Here is a 7,344-nt window from a genome sequence, read left to right as displayed (position 1 = left end):
TGACCCTTATAACACTGTTATCCTTCATTTTAGCTATGCACAAGCTGTAATAACCAAATACATTGTTGCTACTATTTTCATATATCTTTTATCAATTAAAAATAAGAAAGATAAAATATTTTACCTTCATTTATTCCTTTTCTAATACATAATTCCTTTCTTTATGTGTATCTGAATTTCTGAAGTATTTCAGAAAATAGGCTTGGCATCATTAGTAGTGTGTGATCTCTAGTAATCACAATGAGACACCACTTCCCACCCATTAGTATGATATAACTAAAATCAAAAAGAAAATCACAAGTGTTAGCAAGGATGTGGAGAAACTGGAAACCTCATACACTGCTGGTGGCAATGAAGAATGGTGCAGCCACCATGGGAAACATTTTGGCAGTTCCTCAAAAAAAATAGAATTATCCGCCTGTAATCCCAGCACTTTGGGAGGCCAAGGCAGGCGGATCATGAGATCAGGAGATTGAAACCATCCTGGCTAACACAGTGAAACCCTGTCTCTACTAAAAATACGAAAAATTAGCCAGGCATGGTGGCAGGCACCTGTAGTCCCAGCTACTCAGGAGGCTGAGGCAGAAGAATGGTGTGAACCCGGGAGGTGGAGCTTGCAGTGAGCCAAGATAGCGCCAGTGCACTCCAGCCTGGGCAAGAGAGCAAGACTCCGTCTCAAAAAAAAAAAAAAAAAAAAAAGAAAGAAAAAATAGAATTGTCATATAACCCAGTAATTCCACTCCTAGGTATAGACTTAAAAGAGTGAAAACAGGTGTTCAAACAAAAACATGTACACGAGTATTTACTGCAGCATTATTCACAATAGCCAAAAAGTAGAAACAATCTAAAAGTCCATCAACTGATTAGTAAACACCATGTGGCATATCATACAATAAACTATTCAGCCAGAAAAAGGAATCAAGTTTTGAGAGACATGCTACAACATAGAGGAATCGCGGGCCAGGCATGGTGGCTCACACCTGTAATCCCAGCACTTTGGGAGGCCGAGGTGGGTAGATCACGAGGTCAGGAGTTCAAGACCAGCCTAACCAACATGGTGAAACCCCGTCTCTACTAAAAATACAAAAATGAGCAGGGCATGGTGGCACGCACCTGTAGTCCCAGCTACTCGGGAGGCTGAGGCAGGAGAATCACTTGAACCCGGGAGGCGGAGGTTGCAGTGAGCTGAGATCGTGCCACTGCACTCCAGCCTGGGCGACAGAGTGAGACTCTGTTTAAAAAAAAAAAAAAAGAGGAATTGCAAAACCATCATGCATGCCAAGTTCAAAAAGCCAGACTCAAAAGGTCACATGTTCTATGATTCTTTCATTATGAAACATCCAAAATAGGTAAATCCACAGGCACAGAGAGCAGATTAGTTGTTGCCAGGAACTCAGGGAGAGGGGTATGGGGAGTGAGAGGTTAATAATCTGAGTTTCCTTTTTGGTATGATAAAAATGTTTTGGAAGGGTTAATTTTATGTTATATGAATTTTACTTCAATAAAATCTAGGGCCAGGCACAGTAGCTCACGCCTGTAATCCCAGCGCTTTGGGAGACCAAGGCAGGAGGATCTCTTGAGCTCAGAAGTTCAGGACTACCATAGAAAACATAGCGAGATTTCATCTCTACTAAAACTAAACAAAAAATTAGCCAGAAGTGGTGGTGCACGCCTGTAGTCCCAGCTACATGGGAGGCTGAGGTGGGAGGATCGCTTCAGCCCAGGAGATCAAAGCTACAGTGAGCTGTGATCATGCCACTGCTGGAGCCAGGGAGACAGAGGCAGATCCTGTATCAAAATAAATAAATAAATACATACATATGTACATACATAATCTTCTGGGGAAAAAAACCACTTTTTTTTGGAGTGCAGCGGTGTGATCAGAGCTCACTGTAGCCTCGAACTCCTGGGCTCAATTGATCTTCCCACATCAGACTCCTGAGTAGCTGGGACTACAGGCACATGGTTTTGTTGTAGAGATGGGGTTTTGCCATGTTACCAAGGTTGGTCTTGAACTCCTAGGATCAAGCCATCCACCCGCCTCGGCCTCCCAAAGTGCCGGGATTAGAAGCGTGCACCACCATACCTGGCTGAATGTTTTATTCTATAGCATCCTATTCTATATCATAGTTGAAATATTTTGTGTTACCTCTTTGAAGATGTAAATTTTCTCCCTATAACGCCTATTTTTTTTCTGGTTGCTTTCTCCTATAATTGGATTTTCACAAATCTAATAATACTGGGTTGCTTGTTAACACTCAAGAGAGGGAGACAAATAAGCTAAGGGAAGCACTGGTGACATTGGGTGCTTTCAACTGTGGGCTCCTCTCCTGGGAATCTGGTGGGCTTTGTGTGAGAGAATACCCAATATTCAGATTTTTTTAAGGATTTTCTTTTTGGGCTGGTCTAATTCCCTATAAAAGACTCTAAAACTCTTTTGCTTTGAGGATGAGGCCACCATAGCTGCCAGCATTCTGGGAGCTGAGTAGCAGAAGAGAACACAGATTTATTTTCTACTTTTAATGACAGTTGCCACAAAATTAATTAAAAGGCAAAAATGCTAAAAGTTAATCTTTTATATTGACTGTATAGCTCCAAATATTGTCAGTATACATTGTAAATTTTAAGAGGTTCCATTTTATAAAAGCTTATATGACAATACCTGAGATAGGACTTGAACAAGCACTTAATATACACTCACTGACAAGATTAAGTACATTCATAGAGAAATACAGAGAAAACTAGATCAGCAATAATATTTAACAGGACTATGAACCACTCCCCAGGAGAAGAAAGAAGTTTGAAGTAAGGAAGAGTAAGTAACCTTTACATCAAGGAAAATCTAATTTATATATTTAGAAACCATGATAAAATTAACAGGGAAAAGTTTACTTAAAATTATAGCCCCTTTCTTGATCTCCAATAGGATAGTGCAATTCCTTGGAATAACCAAGGAAACATCCCTGATATACTTTCCATCCACAGTTAAGAGTAAACACTGTCCAAATAACAAGGTCACCTTTCATACTTAACATATGGCATATGATGATCATCTCTAGTTTGTGGAATGGTGGTGATTCTACCATTTTAGCCATGGCCACTGAAACTCTTAATGAAAATTCCTGCTGAAAGGAGAGTGACAGCAAGAGCTAAAGCCACTCCACGATGGAATATCAGCTGCCTCACTGTCAGGACCTCTCCAGCGGTGGACATTGCATACTGGGTGTTTTCTTCTGCTCTCATCAGTTGAGGGGTCTGGCTCTCTGGTCTGATGATATCAGGCAAAATGATTCCATCAGTTATTTCTCTTCCCAGGACAGGTATATCTGTTTGCAGAGAATAGTGGGGTATTCACTTATGTCCAGGTCAAGTAAAGGCATATTATGAAGTTTACATAAGAATATGTTGTAAACAATAACCCTCAGTTATCAGTTAGTATATGTGAAATTACATTTAAAAATATTTCATAGGAGAACCCACAGGTGATCTCAGCAATTACTAGGGCTGAGACAAATTTTATTGAGCAAGAGAGCAGGATCTTGCAAACTGAGCAACTCTGGCTGCACTGTTTCAGTTTTCGTACGTCAGACATTGAATATACTAGAGAATGCTCTCTGTTACCTGAGGAGGTAGGCATGGTCTCTTTATTCCCTTTTAGTCCAGCTTGAACCTGTGCCTAGAAACAAGCATCACATGAGTAAATGCAGAGTAAGTTTAATCACACTAGTAGTTGTTTGCTAAAACTTTGACTTAAAGCCATTGTAGGCTGGGCGCAATGGCTCATGCATGTAATCCCAGCACTTTGGAAGGTTGAAGTGGGCGGATCACGTGAGGCCAGGAGTTTAAGACCAGCCTGGGCAACATGGCAAAACCCCATCTCTACTAAAAATGAAAAAAATTAGCCAGGCGTGGTGGTGGGCTAATCCCAGCTACTCAGGAGACTATGGCAGGAGAATAATTTGAATCCAGGAAGTGGGGGTCACGGTGAGCCAAGATTGCACCATTGCACTGCAGTCTGAGCGACAGAGTAAGACTCTGTCTCGAAAAATAAATAAAGCTACTATGAAACCTACTGCTAATGGGTTACAGTATCTAGCACAGTCTGTCTTGGTCCTGGGTGTGCCATAAAGCAAGAGAACAACACCAGAAAAACACAGACTCAGTTCACAACAATAATATAAAAAGCTGCTGTTGCTAGAGCAGCAAGTTTAACATATCATTTGCACTTGTGCCCTTCAGTGTTCCGAAACACAGATAGAAGGAAGAAAGTCTAAAGGTCAATGGTATTGTGATCTAATGGGTAGTTTATGGCCCATCTTAATCTCCTATAAAGTTTAGTCCCTGAATAAATCAAACAGAAGATAGGAAAAATATAACACATCATAGTTAGGCAAATCTAAAACGTAAATGTGGTCAGAGCTTAGACAGTGATGGTTGATATGCCTAAACTCATCTTGTTTCCTTATTAATAATCCCTAAGCCAACCACCCATCTCTTTTTTTAAAAAAGTATTATTATTATTTTTAGTAGAGATGGCTTCTTGCTGTGTTGCCCAGGCTAGTCTTGAATTCTTGGCCTCAAGTGATCCTTCTGCCTCAGCCTCCTAAAGTGCTGGGATTACAGGTGTGAGCCACTGTGCCCGACCATCCATCTCATCTCAAGCCTCAAACAATAAAAACTGCTTGGCCAGGCACGGTGGCTCACGCCTGTAATCCCAGCACTTTGGGAGGCTCAGGTGGGTGGATCACAAGTTCAGGAGTTCGAGACCAGCCTGGCCAACAAAGTGAACTCTCGCCCCTACCTGCCACTGTCTCTACTAAAAATACAAAAAATTAGCCGGACATGGTGGCACGCGCCTGTAATCCCAGCTATTTGGGAGTCTGAGACAGGAGAATCGCTTGAACCCAGGAAGCAGAGGTTGCAGTGAGCTGAGATTGCGCCATTGCACTCCAGCCTGGGCAACACAGCGAGATTCCATCTCGAGAAAAAAACAAACAAAAAAACGGCTCCCAGTTCAGCATGTAGATGCTCACATCAGTGAAGATGCAGATTCTATCCACATGTTGTTGTTCTGCCCCCAAAGTACTTCCCACAGATTACAGATACTTAACATACTGCTTTTATGAAACTATGGACAAAATAGAAAGAGGCATAAAGAACAGCTAACAAGTCAGTATAAATAGGAAACAAACTACTATTTTCCTACAACTAGTATACCTAAACAGCAAAATACATATATCTTTAAATTAAGAGGCAGGGTCTTCCTCTGTTGCCCAGGCTAGTCTCACACTCACTTGGGCTCAAGTGATCCTCCTGCCTCGGCCTCCCAAAGTGGTGTGATAATAGGTGTGAGCCACCATGCCTGGCCCTAATTCCTTTTCTTTTTTAGGTTGAGTCCCTGGTTAGTAGATATTAAATCAGCTCTATATAAAGAGGAAAATGTGCTGAACTATGTTTTCTTTTGCCTCCCCTCCCCACAATGTTAGATGTATTTCATGATTCACAGTGAATCAATCTGCCAATAGCATTTTTACCATTTTGACCCTAAGAGGTTCCTTACCATGCCATGGGATTAAGTAGAGCCATGTTTCTAAAATAATACACTGACTGTTAGCTGCTCCACAACTTTGTTCCAGTTTATCCTCAAGATGTACACCAGATAGAAAAGAGCTTGAAAGAAGACACAAACTATCAATCCAGACCAGAGACCTATGGGTGTAAAATGAAATCAGAGTTTAGATTTTTTTCAATTCTGTTCCTATGAGCATTAAAATTCTTCCCTAACTACTGTATCCATAGAGTGAAATTTCAGTTAATTTCCCTAAAATTTTAGATAAAATTTTAGATAATTATGGACAAAGATTAGACTCAAGTTTACCACTGAGCTATTCATGGCAATCATTCAATCAATGAACAACACAAAACCTCCAAAACTGTTTGCTGCTTGTATGTTAACAAATATTTGCTGCCTTCAGTTTTATGCCAGGTATTGTTTTAAGGGCTAGAGATACAGAACTGAACAGGCAGACGAGCTAGGTGTCCTTGGGAGTTTATGTTCTACTGTGCAGGACAAATAATAAACAAGGAAGCAATCATGCAGTCATTTTAGGAGTGAGAGGTGCCAGGACAGACACCGGGCAGAGCCACGTCATAGCACCAAAGATTTGCAGATGAGAATGTGAATGAGACAGCCAGACCCCTCTAAGGTGGGACCTGGCAGCGAGAAGACGCCATGAGAAGTCTAGGACGGGCACTGCAGGCAGGGGGAAGAGAAGAACCCCAGCCAGAGGAGTCCCAGGAGCTGAGGGGCCAGTCAGAAAGGAGCACAGTGGCAGGGGAGCGTCCAGGAGATGGGGTCAGAGAAGCTGGCTCAAAGGATGTGAATGCCAAGGGAGGACTGGGGTTCATCCTAAGGCTGATGAGGACCTGGCACAGAGCTCAAGCCTGGGGTGTGCATCCACAGATGTGAGACCTGATGCTTTCAAAAGCTTGCCTTGAAAACAATCCCTCCAACCACGGGCTGGAAAAAAGTATTGGGAATCCAAGAGTGCTTGGTAGAGAAGAGACAGTAATAAATGTGGCTGTTCTGTCCTCAAATAAATAAGGACGAATTCCAGCTTGAACTAAAATATCCTATGGTCCCAGCCTGTACCAGTCATTTAAGTGGGAGATGACACAGAAGACACTTACTCATTAATCCACCAGATGATATTTCCAAAAAGACGATAAGAAACAGCCGCTGTGTTTGTGTTGACACTAAGTTCATGTGACAGCTGTAAGACTAATACTTCACAAAGAAATGGTGACAGAATCAGAGTTTTTTACCTAGTAAAAATAATGCACTGGTTGGATAGAGAACAAAAGGAGTTATTTGAATACGTATTACAGGACTCATTCCATTTTCTAGTTAGCCTTTTTAAAAACAAAATAAAATTCATTGTTGCTAAATCTGTAGAAAATGAAGATGTGGACATATATGCAAAACACATATATAACAACTTATCCCAAAAGCACATAAGTTAATTTGCTCCCTCTCCCCTCTCCCCTCTCCCCCCTCCCCCCTTTTTTTGGTCTCCCTCTGTTGCCGAAGCTGGACTGTACTGCCATGATCTCGGCTCACTGCAACCTCCCTGCCTCGGGCTCCTGTGATTCTCCTGCCTCGGCCTGCCGAGTGCCTGGGATTGCAGGCGTGCGCCGCCACGCCTGACTGGTTTTTGTATTTTTGGTGGAGACGGGGTTTCGCCGTGTTGACCGGGCTGGTCTCCAGCTCCTGGCCTCCAGTGATCTGCCCGCCTAGGCCTCCCGAGGTGCTGGGATTGCAGACGGAGTCTCGCTCACTCAGTG

The 7,344-nt window shown here is 42.3% G+C and overlaps 1 long non-coding RNA gene across 1 annotated transcript; it reads right to left on the bottom strand.

The window, feature by feature from the left end:
• Positions 1 to 2,435: 2,435 nt before the first annotated feature.
• LOC129017752 (uncharacterized) lies at positions 2,436 to 7,046 on the bottom strand. Its single transcript, XR_008495126.2, has 4 exons — positions 6,691 to 7,046; positions 5,561 to 5,709; positions 3,622 to 3,676; positions 2,436 to 3,326 (listed from the first exon to the last, which is right to left on the bottom strand). It is a non-coding gene; the product is annotated as an uncharacterized LOC129017752 (long non-coding RNA).
• Positions 7,047 to 7,344: the final 298 nt, after the last annotated feature.

Source organism: Pongo pygmaeus, chromosome 19 (assembly GCF_028885625.2).
Source record: "Pongo pygmaeus isolate AG05252 chromosome 19, NHGRI_mPonPyg2-v2.0_pri, whole genome shotgun sequence".
NCBI classification, from domain to species: domain Eukaryota; kingdom Metazoa; phylum Chordata; class Mammalia; order Primates; family Hominidae; genus Pongo; species Pongo pygmaeus.
The sequence above is the reverse complement of the archived record's forward strand: the minus strand, read 5'-3'. Positions and strand labels throughout refer to the sequence as shown.